This window comes from Diadema antillarum, unplaced genomic scaffold (genome assembly GCF_040938485.1).
Source record: "Diadema antillarum isolate AM-2024a unplaced genomic scaffold, OU_Dant_1.0 seq00001879_RagTag, whole genome shotgun sequence".
Taxonomy (NCBI): domain Eukaryota; kingdom Metazoa; phylum Echinodermata; class Echinoidea; order Diadematoida; family Diadematidae; genus Diadema; species Diadema antillarum.
The window spans coordinates 295,633-315,709 of NW_027272547.1; positions in this window are offsets into that span (position 1 = coordinate 295,633).

A 20,077-nucleotide genomic window follows, 5' to 3' on the forward strand; every position below is an offset into this window, starting at 1 on the left:
ACTCAACAAAAAAAATGTCTTCAATTCAAATATTGCATCACAGATGTTTTATTTTGAAGCCAGCGTGATGAGTGCATAATTTAGTTTACTGTTGACACCAGTGTCTTGATTTTTTTTTCCAAATCTAATTAGGAATTTAGATCCAGCTGATGTTTCCAGTTCTTGGTCTGATTTGTTGTTTTTTTTTAAATGAAGACCTTTTGAGCTTGTGCTCTGGTGTAGCCCAGGTGGATATCTCACAGACATGGAAATCTCGATGCCGTAAAATAAATGGAAGTGTCCAACCTCACAGATTGCGTAAAACAGATGTGACACAACAGTAATGATGATGATGATGATAAGGAGGAGGATGATGATGATGATGATGGTGGTGATGGTGGTGATGATGTTGATGGTGATGATGGCATCAAATCAGCAGCTCTTGACAATCTTTTGAATGTAGCAGTGTTGTAATTTTAGTGAAGTGATAATCATTACCAGAGTTATCAGATTGACTTAATCATTGGGTATTATTTTTTTTAATTCATCTGCAATTCATTGTATATGTGCATGCATGTGTGTGTGTGTCTGTGTGTCTGTGTGTGTCTGTGTGTGCCTGTTGTTATCATTCGTATCAGATGTTGAAGGCCGTTATTATTTTCCATTTCATGAATTGGAGTTGTAATTGTGTAAGCATCAAGTATAAATCACAAGGAACGACTTTGCCTTGGTAAGAAATGCATTATGTTATCCTTATGTGAACAGTAATCTATCAAGAACACATATAATCATTGGACACGTTGCCATGTGTGCTGTGCATATCCCTTGACTTGGTTCTCCCATAGTTGTACTTTTATCCGTCTTTTAAAGGGATCGTATAGTTTTTATTCGAGACCTAACCTAGGTTTCTAACATTTTTTGGTGAGATAACGATAAACCTTGTATAAGGCGAGACCCACCTTTTATTACGATCACTTTCTTTTACCTTGTTTTTGGATGTCTGAGCCACTCTATAACCAATTTTCATCAAATAAACTTTGAGTTCCTCTTAGAATGATATGCAATGTACTATTTCATAAGTGGTTTCTTGGTATCTTGCAAAAAGTTGAAAGCCCAATCATCATCTCAACCAAGACTATACCATCCCTTTGAATTGTCAAGTCTGTCATATGTATTTACAATAAATAAAGTAAAAGGAGACTTACATGTAAGCTCTTATTTTTTGTGTCGGTGCCAAATGCCAAAAGTTATCCAGACCAAGCCAAATCAATTGCTGATGATGTTTATCGAATCGTAAATAAGATCTACTGTGGGAGAACGTGAAAAAGAGGATTATTGTACTCTACATTGTGCACTGGTTAAAGTGTAAAACTCTTTGTATGAAATATCATGCCTTAACAATGTACTCTTTGCAAATTTTGTCTTAGTCATTTGTAGAATTCGATGGCAAAATGAGTTTGCTCCATTTTAACTTGAGACTTTTAAGATTGAAGCTGCTTAAAAAGAGTATAGAATATAATAAGAAATATGAGATGTTTTTTTTATTATAACGTCAAGAAAATTCTGTGTCATGTTACCAGTGAGGCATTACTGGAAAGCTTTTATTTGTTCAGTGTGATGATGGACTTACTCTAAAAAGGTTAAGAATGGTGCTTCGCCCATTTTGCATTCAAACTCTTTATTTGGTATCTTCTGTTCTTGAAGATTGTAATTTATTTTTTCTTTTTGCCATTTAAATCATTTTAAAGGGTGTGTACAGTTCTGGTCGAGGTGAGGATTTCATTTAATTTTTTCACGTTTTGTGAGATATTCAGAAACCACTCTATGAGATGTCAAAGAGCATGCAGTTAAGGGGTATCAAAAGTTTATTTGATGAAAATCGGTTTTCAAATGGCAGAGATATTCAAAAACAAGGTGAAACAAAGAGATCCTAATAAAAGGCATTTACTGTAGTCTCTTATTATTATCACTGTTTTTGAATACCTCAGCCATTTGAAAACCAATTTCCTCAAATAAACGTTGAATCCTTCTTAAAATTACATGCTATTTCATATTTCATAAGAGGTTTCTCATTATCTCATTTAGAAATGTAAAAAACATGAATCCCCACCTCAACCAGTACTGTACAGCCCCTTTAAACACTAATAACCACAGTTTTGTGATATCATATACATGTATGTATAGCTTTTTCATTCATGTCTACACTTGCACAGCATTCATTAAATTTTTCTATACACTTGTATCATGTGCGCACCAGCTTGGTCTTTATTGGGCCAGTATTAAATTGGTGACTAAATATCAATTTCAAGAGAAGTTTGCTAAACGTTATTGCAGGTTGATGAATTGTTATTGCAGGTTGATTTTACATACTAATACCAGAACATGCTGATTGAAAGAGTAAAGCAAAATGCACACACACAAAATAAAATTCATTGCTTTGCTTGCTGAAGCCTCATTTGTACACAGATTCCATTATATTCTCTGCCCTGAAATCGTGATATAAATAAACAGTTTACTTTTTGGAATAATTTACATTTGCATAATTTACCATTTGCAGGGTAACAAAAACCCAGCATTAGTGCTTTTAAAACAGTTATAAAATGTGAGTTTTGGAAAGAAACAATCACCATAAAAATTTGAAGCCAAAAAATCAATGTTAAGGATTTTAAATACACAAAATGTGAATAATACATGTAGTTATAAAAAAAAATTGTTTCCAGATTTAACCGTGTACAGTTATGGTTTTTAAGAAAAATACTGATATTTCCTTATACTTGAGACTTCATTGCAAAAATTCTATATGGTAAGATGCTATGTGACACAACAAACCTACACATATGCATCAAAAGTGATACCCTGAACATTTTCTAAATCACTGCTCCCAAAGGTAAACAGGGTAACTAACTCTGTAACAAAGCTTTACTTTGAACTACACTCTTGAAGATGCTCCATTGTACGGTACTTATCTAGGTATCCAAGTAAAAGTACCTACAAATGTAGTTGTACAATGGAATCTGAAGAAGTCAGATATCACAAAATCCTGTTATACCAAGATGATTTTGTAGATCCCAGCTTCTTACATTTCATTGTTTTGATACCCTGATGTATAATGAGAAATGTGATCATAACATGGTAATTGTCATGGTTTTTAGGTCTTCGTTATAACGAGGTTACCCTGTACAAGTTTTCTGTTGCAGAATGTACATGCATTCCAGAATTGTCTTGATTAAAATTTGTAATTTGAATCAAAGATGATTGTGTAGCAACTATACTTCATTTTGATGCCTCAACAGTTGTTTATGGTACTTGTGCTATGGGTGTAGATACGTGTACATGCATGCAATATAGATGTACATACATTTCAAGTAAGAGAGTAGTCGAACAGCCTTTTGCGAAGGCAGCTCGCAATGGACTCACTCGCAGTAGATAGTCCGGGAGCCAGCGGGGGTCAGCCTAGCTGAAAAGGTTACCAATTTTTATGTGTATAGCAATTTAGTACATATGCCCCTGAGTATGGAAATGCACGTCTGGCTGGTCATCGGTGGTGGGTGTGGCCAGGAGGGCCACAAAAAGGACCCCCCAAAATTAGGCTAGCCTAGCTGGAAAAGTAACCCCATGAAAACAACTGGAACTTGTTCGTTACAGTTACAGGATAAATGAATGACCATTGCCAGACGTTTTAAGTGGTGGGGGGTAGCCGCCAGACGCTCTTAAAGGCCCAACTCCAGCTAGGCTAGCCTAGCTGAAAAAGTAACCTCATGAAAACCACTGGAAACCTGTTCGTTACACTTACAGGATAAATGAATGACCATTGCCAGACGTTTTAAGTGGTGGGGGGTAGCCGCCAGACGCCCTTAAAGACCCAAATTTTTCCAGCTAGGCTAGCCTAGCTGAAAAAGTAACCTCATGAAAACCACTGGAACTTGTTCGTTACACTTACAGGATAAATGAATGACCATTGCCAGACGTTTTAAGTGGTGGGGGGTACCCGCCAGACGCCCTTAAAGACCCAAATTTTTCCAGCTAGGCTAGCCTAGCTGAAAAAGTAACCTAATGTAACCCACTGGAACTTGTTCGTTACACTTACAGGATAAATGAATGACCATTGCCAGACGTTTTAAGTGGTGGGGGGTAGCCGCAAGACGCCCTTAAAGACCAAACTTTTTCCAGCTAGGCTTGCCTAGCTGAACAAGTAACCTTGTGAAACCCACTGGAACTTGTTCTTTACACTTACAGGATATATGCATGACCGTTGCCAGACGTTTTAAATGGTGGTGGTGGTGGGGGGGGGGGGGGGGTGGGTCGCCGCCAGACGCTCTCAAAGACCCAATTTTACCAGCTAGACTAGCCTATATATAGGTGGAAAAATAACCTCCTGAAACCCACTGGAACTTGTTCTTGTGATACACTCAAAGGATAATTGAATGATTGTTGCCAGACAATAGCCGCCAGACGAACCAAAGACCAAACTCTTACCAGCTAGGCTAGCCTAGCTGAAAATTAGGAAAGTAACCCCATGAAACCCACTGGAACTTGTTCTTACACTTACAGAATAAATGCATGACCGTTGTCGTGGTGGGGCGTAGCCCCCAGACGCTCTCAAAGACCCAATTTTACCAGCTATTAGGTTCACATATTTCAGAAATGATAGCAGTGTAACAGAGACTCCAACCCAAAGCACCATCTGATCTGGAGATTCTCCCGCCTGAAACCCCTAGCAAACGGGAGACTCAAAGTTGATGTGTGCGAAGCACGAAGTTCCTAGGGTTCAAGATGTTCTCTGGTGCTATCTAAGGCTTATTTTTTCAACATACGATAGAAATAAGTAAGAAATCCTTTCCAACGGGAGACAAAGAGCCAGGACGGGAGAAATTAAATCTCAAGCGGGAGAACGGGAGATTTTGCAAAAATGGGTTTTCGGCGGGAGATCTCCCGTCGAAAACGGGAGAGTTGGAGTCTCTGGTGTAATTCCATAACAATACCGCTTGCTTGCGAGTTCACCTGTCTATAATCTATGCATGCCTTATTCTTTTGTTCTGCTTCCTTGAGCCCCAACTCATGCATTCTTATGCTGACTCTCCCATGTCATCATCCTTGTTCATTGCAATTTGTTCTATTTTTTGAAAATATTCTTATTCTTCATCCCAATTATCACAAATTCTGAAACTCTGTCCTCAGTATAACTAATTCATAGTTGTACAAATGTAAAAATCTGAGAATCACCCGGAGGTCTCCTTTAATGCGGGAGTTTCTTGAGCGCACAGGGAAACATGCTTTGAAATATCAATAGGACAAGTGTTGAGACGAAATACTGTAGAAATATGAGAATATACAGTGCTGTGGTTTTGGTAGAAGAAATAGGGTATCTGTATTTGTCCTCAGTGATAACCAAAAAAAACTTATTTGGAAAGAATAATAGACATAAAAAAAAGAATTGCCCAATCAAACATGTCTGGATTTTTCTCAAACATCAGTGTTCTCATTTTCTTTGCAGTGTAAAACAAAAATAAAAAACAAAAAACAAAAAAACAGGGCCGGGTACAGTATCCGGATGGAAATTGGTGGGATGGGCGTAAACCCGCGGGTATCATAACATACTGACGTGAAAAACAAAACAAAACAAAACAAAACAAAAACTACTTTCTTTCTGTGCCCTGGGGAGAAATATTCATCAATTGCATTTTGGAAATGTTTAAAATCACAACTTTTGATGAAATTGAGTCCTACAGTATCTCTTCTTATATGAAGGCTTTTTAAAAATAATTACTCTCTAAAAAAATCGAGTGAAAATATTCACTCTTAAAAGAGTGAATATAAAAGAGAGTGAATTTAGAGTGAAATTGGATTGATTTTTGAGTGAAAATGTTAATTTTCACTCGTTTTAGAGTGACCTCAGGGATCACTCCAAAATCTTCGAGTGATCCCTGAGGTCACTCCAAACTGAGTGAAAATGAACATTTTCACTCAAAATTCACTCCAATTCCACTCTAAATTCACTCTTTTTTGTCTTCACTCTTTTAAGAGTGAATATTTTCACTCGATTGTTTTTAGAGAGTAAGTTTCTCTCCTCTATGACCATGATAAAACAAACCCCTGATGATTAAAACAAAAGACAATCAAAACTTGGCAAATGAACTCTTTGGACATTAGCAAAAGGGAATACATTAACAGTTTTTGCAAGCACTTTATACAATTGTCTAATACTCCATCAAGCTCATAAAAATACAATTCTACTGCAACAAGAAATCCATTCAGTAAGACTTGTCCTCGGTGTACATAGCTTAGAATGCCAACTTTTTAAAAATAATGCCCTAGCTCTAAAATTTACTTTAAAAGGGGGAAGTAAAGCTCAACACCTTTGGCCTATGACTTTTTAGGTACCGTATCACCTTACGGTTGAGGAGATGGGTAAAGAAAAATTATTAACGAAATAAAACTTATAGGAACATGCTTCACATGACCTCACCGTTTTTTTCTTAAGAAAGAAACGAAATCTGAAAATTGTTCAAGAGTGTTTTTGAACATAGTGCATTACAAAAGCAGAAAAAAATCAGTGTTTTTAAGAAACATAACTCGCAACAACAAGGAATTCCTGTCGTGTCTAGTATTGCACGTTTTTGGTTTGGAGGGTTTTGGATGCTAATATTTCAAGACAAGTTTATGCTCCGGCACTTCATTGAACTTAAATGTAAAGTAATGATCAACCTCTCTTGCCAATAAACTCAACATTTGCTGTTCTTCAGTACAGCATATGACAGAAACATATGAGAAACATGTCTAAAATTCATATGAATAAGCTCACAGCAACAACAAAAATATTATGTTATCTATAAACTAATACTGCATGTACTTAGTTTCGAGGGATTAAGATGCAAAATGTTATGACAAAAGCCCCTACGTGGCTACCAGCAATTAAACATCCTTCAACTTCTTTAGAAAATGAAATGAGCTCACGTGTATCATCTTCTTGTTGAGAAGACGAAGATGAGTAATGATAAAATAACCAAACTATCAACTTTCCTTAACATGTTTTACATGAAATCATTATTGCCTTCTCGTAACGAAATTGAAAAAACCAGAACATCTGAAATTGTTCAAAATCGCTTCTTGATAACGATGAAAGCAAAGGAAACTTAGTGTTTGTGACCACTGATATGACACGTGTCTACAGATCTGTCATGCTCATAAGAAACGTAACTCACAGGAATATAATTTTATACAGTAAGTACTTGGTTTGGAGGACATTTAGATGCCAACTTTTCAAGAATAATACACCAGCACTGACATTAACTGATGAAAAAAAAAAAGGGATGCTCAGCCTCTTTATCCAATTAGCTCATAGGTAATTCCTTCTAGTTGAAAAAACCCGAGTACACATAAAAATATAGACTTCCCGTAACATGTATCACAGGTCATGATCTCCACATTTGCTCCTCTTAACTTAAAATAAATAAATATATATTTAAATTTGTTTTAAATGACCTTTAAACAATATGAAGAAAAAAATTATGTGTCTGCAAAGGCTTGACACGTGTCTAATACTGGGTCACGCTCATATTAAACGTAGCTCACAGGAACAAGGAATTCACGTGTGTATAAAATGATACTGCAGAGAGGGTGCAAAGTTGAACCCTTTATTGAGAGTGCGAAAATGTTCCCTTGGGTACATCTTTACACCCACAATAAGTGGTGCTAGATTGCACCTCTTCTTGAGGGTGCATCTTTCCACCCACACTAAGTGGCGCTAAGTTGCACCTTTCTTGAGGGTGCGATCTTGCACCCTTTACCTTTCGGCGCACCTTTGCACCCCGTGTAGCCTTTACATATTGGTGCAACTTTACATCCTTTCGTGAGGGTGCAAAGAAACACCCAAAGTTCCAAGATTGTGCCTTGTTTTGAGGGTGCATTCTTGGTGCTACTTTGTACCCGCAAGAAAGGGTGAAAGTTACACCCTCGGGAGCAACTTTGCCCCCTTGAAAAAGGCGCAACCTCGTACCTTTAGGTGCAACTTTATGCCCGAAGGATGCAAGAATGTATCCTCTCTTGAGGGTGCAATCTTGTGCCTTATTGGTATGATGTTGCACCTATGTGGTGCTTATTTGCTCCATGACTGCTGCAAAATTGCTCTTTTAAAGGAGCAAGTCAGTGTCACTGCTTGCTCCTTTATAGGGGCAATATTGCCCATCATCTCAAGGTGCAACTTAGCATCACATAATCGGGTACGATTTAGTTCCTTAACTACTCTAAACCTTGAATAGTGCGAACTGATGTAAGCCTATTTGCTCAGTATATAACTTATGTTGTTGTTGCACTCTGCAAAGTAAATAGGATTAGTGTAACTTGGATCTTGTATATCATGAAGTGTGTGTGCGTGTGGAATTTGTGAGTTGTGAAAATGTTAATGTAAAAGTTAACTTAGTTGTGTTTGAACAATATACTGAAACCAAAAATTTACCCAATTACCTTTTCAATACGGTGAGCACTATATCTATCAAACAGTTAACCTTCTCGGCAAGAGTATACATCTGCATGAAGGAAGAGGTGAAAATATGATATGCAGTTGTCTGGATACGTTTTATTCAAAACGTTCTTGAATGCGTACTTATTCACATAATCTATAAGAATAACATATGCTTCTTACCAGTACTCAAAGCCTCTAAAACAAGAGCATGCTTCTTACACTTCTAAAGTATGCACCATATCTTAAAACCAAAATGTAAGAGGATTTAAGAAGCTGTTTGTATGCATTCAAACGAATCCATATTTCTATCTAAAATCTAAAACGTGTCTTGTAAAAGGGGAATTCGTTTTGTAATGACGATGCCAATGTCTTAAAGTCCTTATCATGACATGTCTTGGAGTTCACGCTTATTGAAAACATGAGATTCTTGGCACGTAGATTACAACTATGGTTTAAAGAGTATGAGATACGCATACCGTATACGGGCATTTCGATGAAAACATTGAAATACAAGGTACTGTAAATAATATGAAAATCAAACTTGATACCAGCCCTTATCGGCAACCAATACAGACAATGGAGGACAGCAGTTATAATTGTGTTCAGATATTGTTTTGGGTGATACACGCATGCCGACTGATTTGGGATCAATTCGAGTCCCTCGAGCTGAGATTCCGGAACTGCAATGAGCAAACCATCATTATGCATAACAAAGTGACTGAGAATAATGCATGCACCAGTTTCTGTTTCGTTGTTCTATACACAGAAAGTTGTTTCGTTTTCCAATCCTGTCTAGGCACACAGAGATTTACAGAATTCAATCATCTTTGGCTATAACGCCATGGTCGCATGCAAAATGAATGCAGCTTATCTAACTTAACCTGTAGTTACTGAATAGGGGACTACTGTATATTCAATTTATACATTATTAATCGGATGATAGAACCTGTCAAAGAGTAAATTGCGGATATCATATAACATTGTCAAATTCACTTTCTGTTCTATACATAGTATCAATGGAATGTTATGAACCACTTCAGCATTACCAATCATTATCATAATTATTTTCCTGAAACGGCTGCATTTGTATGAGCGGGAAGAGTTTGGCATCATACATAGCAAGAGTCGTGACTACAAAACTAAATACATGTATTATGCAATGTTTTAGGACACTTTGAATCATGCCCCCCCCCCCAAAAAAAAAAAAACAAACAAACAAACAACAACAACAACAACAACAACAACAACAACTTAGTGAAATGTTGTACAATGTATGCCCTACTTCCATAACCTATGATCTTTGACCTTTGAATACATTGCCCGCATTTTTTCAACAAATAGGCATTTGGATGCAACGTAGGTATTATATAAAAGAAAAAATGTTTTAGGAAAATACATTTAACCACTTCAGAAATAATTATGGAACAAATAGCAAAATATTGACACGTTCACTTCTTCCGTAATGACATGACAGAAAACTTTCCTCACCGAATCGTTCTGCCGTAATTCATGAGCAAGTCATGGATATATACTTAGTTCGATTAAAAGTATACATTGAGTCATTGCAAAAGCATCTAATGAAAAGTATGCTTCAGAACTACATCATTGTCATTTATTCTATAACACTAATAATATAGAGCTATTGGTCCGCCATATTGCCTAACAGGTCGTTGTCCTCCTACCACGTTTGTTTAGTAAATAAGGCACAGAATTTAATTTTGCACTTGTTGCCAAAGACTCTTCTTTACCGCTATTCTCAGACATGTATGCTGGTGCTGTATGAATTAGAAACGGAAGCTTACAAATATTCACCATCTAACAGGGCAAAAGCGAAGTGATGTCTCGTCCACGTATCGACTTTGCGATTACAGAGATTTTCAAATAGCATAGGCCTAGTTCATTGACTTTTTGACTGTTGACGTAGTCGGACTTCACCAATATTAACACTTGACAGCAATCATTAGATGATCTGAGGAGTGAATTTGGTGGTCCTATATGGCTCAAACGTGTGGACAGTTATTGAAAGAACACCAGAATACTATGTCGACAGTGTTTATCAGGTGAGATACAAACAAAGAACAAGTTCTAGTGGGTTTCAGGAGGTTACTTTTCCAGCCAGGGCTATAGTCTAGCTGGTAAAATTGGGTCTTTGAGGGCATCTGGCGGCTACCCCCCCCCCCCCCCCACTTCTTAAAACGTCTGGCAACGGCCATGCATATATCTTGTAAGTGTAAATAACAACTTCCAGTGGGTTTCATTAGGTTATATTTTCAGCTAGGCTAGCCTAGCTGGAAAAAGTTGGGTCTTTAAGGACGTCTGGCGGCGACCCCCCACCACTTAAAACGTCTGGCAATGGTAATGCATTTATCCTGTAAGTGTAACGAACAAGTTCCAGTGGGTTTCATTAGGTTACTTTTTCAGCTAGGCTAGCCTAGCTGGAAAAAGTTGGGTCTTTGAGGGCGTCTGGCGGCGACCCCCACCACTTAAAACGTCTGGCAATGGTCATTCATTTATCCTGTAAGTGTAACGAACAAGTTCCAGTGGGTTTCATGAGGTTACTTTTTCAGCTAGGCTAGCCTAGCTGGAAAAATTTGGGTCTTTAAAGGCGTCTGGCGGCTACCCCCCACCACTTATAACGTCTGGCAATGGTCATTCATTTATCCTGTAAGTGTAACGAACAAGTTCCAGTGGTTTTCATGAGGTTACTTTTTCAGCTAGGCTAGCCTAGCTGGAGTTGGGCCTTTAAGAGCGTCTGGCGGCTACCCCCCACCACTTAAAACGTCTGGCAATGGTCATTCATTTATCCTGTAAGTGTAATGAACAAGTTCCAGTTGTTTTCATGGGGTTACTTTTCCAGCTAGGCTAGCCTAATTTTGAGGGGTCCTTTTTTTTGGCCCTCCTGGCCACACCCACCACCGATGACCAGCCAGACGTGCATTTCCATACTTAGGGGCATATGTACTGAATTGCTATATACATAAAAATTGGTAACCTTTTCAGCTAGGCTGACCCCCGCTGGCTTCCGGACTAAGACTCGCACACAGCTGGAACTCAGCTCCGCTCGCAGGTCGCTACACTTGCTGTGACTGCACGTCCACAAATTATTGCCAGCTGCCTTTGCAAAAGGCTGTTAGTCGAAAGGATTATTCGTCTTAACCCTAACTAGGCCGGGGGGGGGGGGGGGGCCTCCGAGGCCCCCCCCCCCCCCCCACACACACACGTTCCGCGCGATGTATCGCAATCGCAAAAAGGTATCGCCGCGACGTTTCATGACTTTTTTCTTTCGAGTCTCCCGCATCTTTTGACACCAAATTGCGACGCCCGGGCGCGCGGTTCCGAAGTTACGCATAAATATGTACATGCATGTCAGACCCAAAATTGCTCAAAAACGTTAATTCGTGTACAATTTCAACGCAAACTGTGGCAAGGCAAATTTCATAAAAGCATGATTATTTTGGTGTTTTATTGATTAAAATCAATGAATAACATATTTTCTTGTTCAGAGCGATGTCGCGGACAAATTTCATCGAAAAAACAATGAAAAACATAAAGTCGAAAAAACATACGAAATTTAAAAAAAATAAAATACTTAAAGAATTTTTTCTGATATCACAATTTTTTTAATTACATTTGCTAAGGACACTAAAAAGAATATTTACACAAAAAATGTGCCTGTTTTGAGCTTTATTTTGTGATTTATACCAAATAGTCTGATTTTATGCATCATCATGCATAAATTAGCATAATTTAGCATAAATAAGGATTTTTTGAAAAATTAAATTCATGGTATTTTAGATTACATCATAGGCAATGTGTGTGCCAATTTTCGTCGCGATCGCGCGGTCGACGGCCGAGATCTGGGGGGGGGGGGGGGGGCTGGGAGCCCCCCCCCCCCCCGGCTCTATCAACTACCTAAATAGCCCGGCCTAGTTAGGGTTAACCCTAACTGCACTGGGGGGGGGGGGGGGGGGGGCTGGGAGCCCCCCTCCACACTTTTGGCGATTGCATCGCGACCGCTTTGAATTTCGGATTCTCGCTTAACATATCCGTTCCATCAGTCATTCAAATTCGTTTACATGTATGTGCAATCGTATTTGAAATACCAAGGAGGTTCAAGAGAATGGAGTCACAACTGTCGTATTTCCTTTGAAGTCACGTTCGATGCCGCCACTCGAAAGTATTTGAAGCATGTGGCAAACTGGATCTGCCGCGCAGATAGGAAGACAATTGACTCATTTCTCATTGCATCATCATCAATCACTTTCTAACGAAAATATCCCTACTTATAAAAGATAGGCGGTATATAAAGGTAAAGACACGGGGATGCGCGAATAGAAATTGCGCAAAAAAATGATGAAATGAAAATGAAAATTACTCGACTGCCCGTGCCCGGCCACTAATCTGATATATCTATTAATATAGAATTATACTCGAAGGTTATTCCATATCAGTTTTATTTAGAGGAATTAAGTGGAAAAGTGATAAAACCGGCTTTCCAGGAGGGTACAGTTTTAAACACTTTCACATGATACAGCTCTGATTTGCACTTTTGCACATATTTCTTGAAGGGATTGACCTTTGTTTAATGAGCTTTATCATTAAGTGAGATTTCGCTTCATTTAATAGATACACAAGCAGTAACGTTCAAAGTGAATCTTCAGATTGCTCAGCAAGACGGCGGCATCAAACCCCGCCACCAAAGGCATAGATGCACCTGTGGAATTCTTTTGTACATCAATAGAAAAGTGACAACTGTTTGAATAATTAGAACCAGTTGGAACTCCATCTCTTAAACCTCCTTGGAATTACTAACTACTCAATTTAAGAATGTGAGATTCGTATCAGGCAAAAATTCAAAATGGGGAGAGGATTGGGTAACAGATCAATACTTTGTGTTGGTGATGTTTTGCTCCTTTGGCAAATAACATTAATCCTTCTTTTGCTGCAAAATCATGAAAAATGTAGAAAGTCTGAGCCCTTTTTATGGAAGTGGCGTTCTATTTCCTCAGGGCCAGGGGTCTATGCCCCTGTTCTCCCGCTATCAACCACAAACATTCTTTAAAAATTCAATAATTGTGTAATGGATCTATATAATGTTCTTCGTCATCACGAGCAGGTTAATGGAAAACTTGTTGCATGTACTAGGTCCATTTACATATTCATGAATTTGACTACATAAGTACAGTCTATTGAATAAACCCGTGCGCCGTCGTCATTCTGTTCTTTGTTTTGTATTCATTTCATTCTACAAACATGACGCTGAAGAGTAAGATAGTGTACTGATCTGACTTACTGACAACCTAGACAACAACAACAACAACAACAACAACAACAACAACAACAACAACAAAAACGAAAACCCACCATGGCTGACGATCGTCCTGTACGCTACCGACCAGTGCTACCGACGCACCACTAATGAGGGCCGACCGGAATAACTTAGGCCTTAGAAGACAACAAAACAGACTATCTAGAAGTAGCTGGTATACTCGGTGTTTGTTTGTTAGTTCATTTTCCATCTGAGAAGATGGCTGGATAGCCCATATTCAGCTATATGCTAAGCTGTTCTTCCATGGGCCCAGTTGGATGTGAGGCGGGACCACTTCACCGGGTTAAACACCCTGCTCTCTGCGATGAATGAATGAAGCGGGATCTTTTACGTAGGCCCTATACATGAGATGCGACTCTCTCACACACGGGACCTCCATTTTATGTCCTATCCGAGGGACAGAGTGTTTTGCCTCTTGCTAGAGGGGACGGTATGATTACAACATTGCTCAGTCCAGACTTGGGTACGAACCCGGGTCGCTTGGGTCGGAGGCAGACGCGCTACCGACCGAGCCAACTCACCGCCAAGCGACGAACTGAAGATCTGTAATTGCTACCTTCCTTTGGTATTTGTATTCAAGTTGCCACCTCGAGGTGGCAACTTGAATACCAATATTGATGACGAGATGAAAGAACGACCCTCGGACATACAGAAACCGACTTGGAAGCATCTCTTCCAAACTATGTATGGACTCGTTGGGCATCTGGCCGTGCCCCCACAGGTCAGCCAGCTCTGCAAGTCGTGGGTGGACAACGAAGGCGAAATCTTGATTTAATATTGGCAGTAGCCCCTGACGCGGTCTGGTGCATCACACATTTATGCAAGAGACTGCGACCAAAGAAGGCTTCGAAGATTTTCTGGTTGATACAGCCCGACGCTGCCAAGAGATCTTTCAAGAGGACGTCGGGGTGTTTCTCATTTTCGACAACACCCGGCCACATATCAACGCCTGGCTACCAGAGGTAATAGACAATATCACCGTGAAGCTCCTTCCACCTTTACCCCTTTTCTGAATCCAGTGGAAAGCGCTCTTTCTGCTCCCAAAGCTCAGGTCAATAGAGAATACTTCACTCGTCCGGAGAGACAGAGACGGGTTGATCACAAAGTGGCGGCACCAGAGTTGTGGCTGAACCTCCTACTCCAAGTGGGACGGCTTGATTACGAGTGGTATCAGTCAGAGTGCAGAAAAAAATGTGGCCAATGGTAACGATACAACCATACATTCTTCCCTCAGTGTCCGACAAGACAAAATATCGACGGATGGACCCACACCATTTCTGATAGAAGACTATCTAATATGTAATGGAGATAGCAATATAATTATGCATGTTTATTAGAGAAACATAAACGTATAATATGGTGAAAGATATTAAGCTATGATGATGAAGATTCACCGAGAAAAAATGAAATGTCACAAAATGTGCGCAAAAAAAAAAAAAACGTAAAAAGACATCTGATGATTGCATGATCATGTAGCGTCACTGTCAAAAGAATTGTTTCCCTCAGTCCTGTCCTATTTGGCTGACGTGCCTTGTCATACTGAAACGTCTATGAATAAACGCCAATGATGAGAAGCAGCAGACCTCAGAACATGACTGATTTCGTGTCATTGGATTGGACATTACCGATTCGCTCGCTCGCGCTCAATCATTATACCTTGCCTACTATAGTGAGACAGACATATCTTTTCCCTTACTATCAGTTTTTACTCTGGAAAAATGTGCGGATAAGGTGGAAAATGAGATTACGAATCATAACTAATTACCTAAGAAGTTAGCTTTCTCTTTAAAAGTACCTGCAATTCGCCAGTTAAAATGTCTGAGCGGTGATATACTAATACATACCAAAACTGTAATAAATGCATTTTCCTTGATTTAAGACAGTTGTTATCTTCAGCGCATTTATTTTATACTTTTTTTCGGAGCTGCGTGCTCACGGTAGTTTTACCCTATAGCTTGCCGGCGGCGGATATCATAAGATCAAAGCACGGAGAATGTTTAAAATGCTTTTGTGACAATTTTGACACGGACAGAGACATGCATTAATGTACGAAATTGTGAATGTCCCTGTGTAGTAGGTCCATGATTTAATGCTTTCATGAACACTGGGGGGGGGGGGATCCACGTCACTTGGGATCAAAATTCAGGGAGACGATGCGTATGCAGTGTAATTGTGAAGGTTTCATGACAAGTGCTCCGCCGACTTTGCTGAAGATTGAATTCTCAGTTGAATTTTCAAGGTTACATATATACAATGTATATATATATATATATATATATTGTTACGAATTTGCCCATGTAATCACTTAACAATGTGGTCTTCATGTTTTATGATCATGTGTGTGCGATCACACGTGCACGATCGCGAATGTTTATAAACACCACCAGTTACGTAATCTCCTTTTGAGTCAGTCGTTTTGAACCGCAGCCTTACACACTTCGCCCAGGTTGAGTTTAATGTTATGAATATATTAAGCTGGGCGTGCCTGACGGAATTTTCCATGTATGTAATAATGTTCATGTTAAAAAGACATTGGTCGTGTCAGTCGACAATCAGACTCCGGTTAGAGAGGACCGTTATAACTTTCTCAACGTCCCGTCCATGGTCTTGGGAGAAATTGCTCTCCCTGAGACAAGTATCCTGCGGACTGAGTTAAAGTGCTAAACAGCAGGGTAATCCAGGAGATGTCAACCTGCTTCTAGCCCGTTTCCCTTCGACGACGACGGCGTCGATAACTTTTCGTTGACTTGGCCAGGCGAACCACCAGGCGGTCTAGAGCCAACGCCCACCTGTGATTCCTGTGATTGCTACACGGCAACTAGTGGGAGCCACGCCGAGGTCGATCCAGGGCGTCGAGACTGTGTGAGTGGCAACGCGCATCTGGCAGCCAACGCCCTTTTACCCGGCGTAGTCGCGGAGCTGCAAGCTGACCTGAGTGAGATAGCGTCGCCTGCTGATTCGACGACGTCCCCGTGCATCGACGCGCTCTCCACGTGATATGATAGCGTCTGGCGTCGCCTCCCCGTCACGTCGCAGATGAGTTGGGCCCCGACGTTGGTTCTGTTAGGGTAAAACCCTGGCCAGGTATTACATAATCTGTCTCTGAGTTATCTTTTGTTGAAACGATCCGATCTAACATTCAATTGTTATGGTTAATTTCGCTGTAATGTTTTGAACAATTATCATTATTCCGGTTGGAAACTGATTGTTAAGCAAATTCCTAATAAAGCTCCGGAAGATTTGTTCATTTCAATTCACTGTGACCGCCTTGCATTCATTTGTGTGAACTTGACCGTAACAATATATATATATATATATATATATATATATATATATATGTATATATATATATATATATATACATATAATTAGTGCGAGAGATAGATCCCTTCCCAAACGTACGCGGTGCCTCATTGTGGGTAGCATATAGTGAAAGAAATTAGAGTGAGGCGGACGTTGCTCTCGATCTTGTTCTCCCTTTTAATCAGTCGAGCTTTCGGCCAGTCATCAGGCCTTCCTCAGGCCGAAAGCTCGACTGATTAAAAGGGAGAACAAGATCGAGAGCAACGTCCGCCTCGGTCTAATTTCTTTCAGCATATATATATATATATATATATATATATATATATATATATATATTGATGTTTGCTTTTTATGAATTCTTTGTGACTCTATTGATAGTACCAAATATAAATTATGAAAAGCAAAGCAAACGTTGTATGGAAAACACATTTCTCTATAGATTCGGCAGTAGAGAAATTGCTGTCGAAGCAAATGTGGGCGGAACAATGATTATTGTCCGCGGGGCAAATGTTGGGGGAGCATATAGTATCATGTAGTCGCGGAGAATTCGTCAGTGTTCGTCGAGGAGTATTTGTCGCCATTCACGGAGCAATGATTGTCGGCGGAGCATGTCGCGTCAAATGGGAATGATAATTCGGTTTGCAGACAGTATCAAAAGGCACATTGTTATATAAGCCATAATTTGCAAGTTATATATTACAAAACTGCTAAAACTGCTTATGCAATAATGGCGAGCCAGTAGAGTGAATTTGAGTTAAGAGGGGCCTGGGCTTTCGATCTCAGGACAGTCTTCGTCAGATCGAGGCAAAATAATAATAATAATTAAAAAAAAAACAAGGAGGCAACATTGAACAAGACCATGCATGAACCACACGATTTCAGTCACCATATTTTATGTGTGGTTCATGATCGTGTTCAATGTGGTAAATTATCACTTGGGCTATTACCACTTGGTCTAATCACCAGGTGGGCTAACACCATTCGAGCTAAACCCAATTGGGCTACAACCACTTCGTCTATTTACCATTTCATCTAATTTCCACTTGGTCTAATATCCAGTTCGTCTAATGACCAGTTCGGCTAATACCACTTAGTCTAATTCTCAGTTAGTCTAACACCACTTGGTCTAATTTCCACTTGGTCTAATTTCCACTTGGTCTAATTTCCACATGGTCTAATACTCACTTCGTCTACATGCCACTTGGTCTGATATTCATTTGGGCTACACCCATTTCGGCTATTACCACTTGGTCTACATATCACTTAGTCCAATTTCCATTTCGTCTAATTGTCATTTGGTCTAATTACCACTTAGTCTCATTACCACTTGGGCTAATCGTCACTTGGTCTAATTTCCATTTCGTCTTATTCTCACTTAGTCTAATGCCACTAGGTCTAAATAAGAAACATAACCATGGATTTAAAAAAGGAAGTGTTAACAACCGTTATATATTATACACCTATAATGATACACACACATGCGTGTGTTTTTATCTTACAGCCATCTTACAGCAACCTAATACACAACTGATCATTGCAGAGTTGAGCGGGGCGGGGAGGGGGGGGGGGAGGGTGCGGGAGGGGGTATCCCCCCCCCCCCCACACACACACACACACCAGGGACTTTTTCAAAAATCTGTCAATAGAACTTGCATTTCAGAGCATCCAATATGGTATATAATTGCGCTTTATAAATTGTTTTCGACGGAACCACAGGCGTAAATATACAGTGCGTCCTAATAAAAAGGAAACCGGAATTGTCAGTTATTTTCCCTGTAAAATAGAACAATTCATGTCATATAATATATATCATCATAAAGTTTATATCTTCCTCTTTTAATATGACACTTAAAGTGTATGCATTGACGAGCAAGGAGAGTTTAAAATTTGAATGTCAAAATCAAGTTGCACAGTATAAATGGTCATCAAGATTTGAAAGGATGCTGCAACGTTTGTTAAGGGTGGGATTTCACGGAGCACGCGAACGATTTGCGAATGACGCGAATGGCAAAATCCAGCATTCGCATTTTAGTCTGCAAAAGATCGCCAAACAAACGTGAGGGTTCGGAAGCGTCGTCAATTGTTCGCGAATGTCGTTTTTACTTAGGCGAGAATTTCAAAAAAGTTTGAAATTTTTTGCGAACCTTTTCCGCACACTTAGTCGGGATTTGCTCGTGAATTGTTCTCGAAAGTGTCTTTAAAGCTTCGTCATATGCGCAAGACCTTCGCAAGACACGCGCGATGTTCGCAAAATGTTCGTGAAACCCCAAACAGACTCCGAAACTTCGAAAAATGTCTCGCGTATGTTACGCGAAATCTGCGAAGTTTTTCCGATCATTTTACGACGTAATCGCAAACTGTTCGCGTACCTTTTGAAACATTCTCGCGAACGTTTACCGCACGTTTGGGGGATGTATGACCTACACGTTTTCTACTTATAAAAATCGTAGCATAAATCTAAACATCAAACAATTATTAACAACTATAGTAACAGAAGAAATTAAAAACTAGCAAAGAGAAAGAAATGTTTGATATAATATACAAAAAAAAATCGCAGAATACACTTAAAATTAATCTCAAGTATGTAAAATTTCGTTTGAACTATAGAGATTATGTGTTGAAGGAACTGCAAAAAAAAAATCAAATGCTTTACTAGCGGAGATAGGTCCTAGGGAAAAAAAATGTAGGCACACCATAGACAAATGAGAGGAAACGAAAGGAGAAATAGAGGAAAGAAAAAAAATCAACTCAAGACAGCTTCCACCTCTCCTTGGGTACATTTTCTCCCATGATTAATGAAAATTTTTCGTTGTTCGCATTTCCGTCGCGTGTTCTTCGTGTACGTAACATGCTGTACTTTAGCAATGATGCACACGACATTCGCACATACGTCGTGGAAACTTCGCACAAACTGCGCAAGAATAGTTTTCGGCGTTATTGTCGGAACACATTCGGAGAAAAACTTTTCCGAATGTTGGATTTTGTCATTCGCGCCCTTCGCAAAT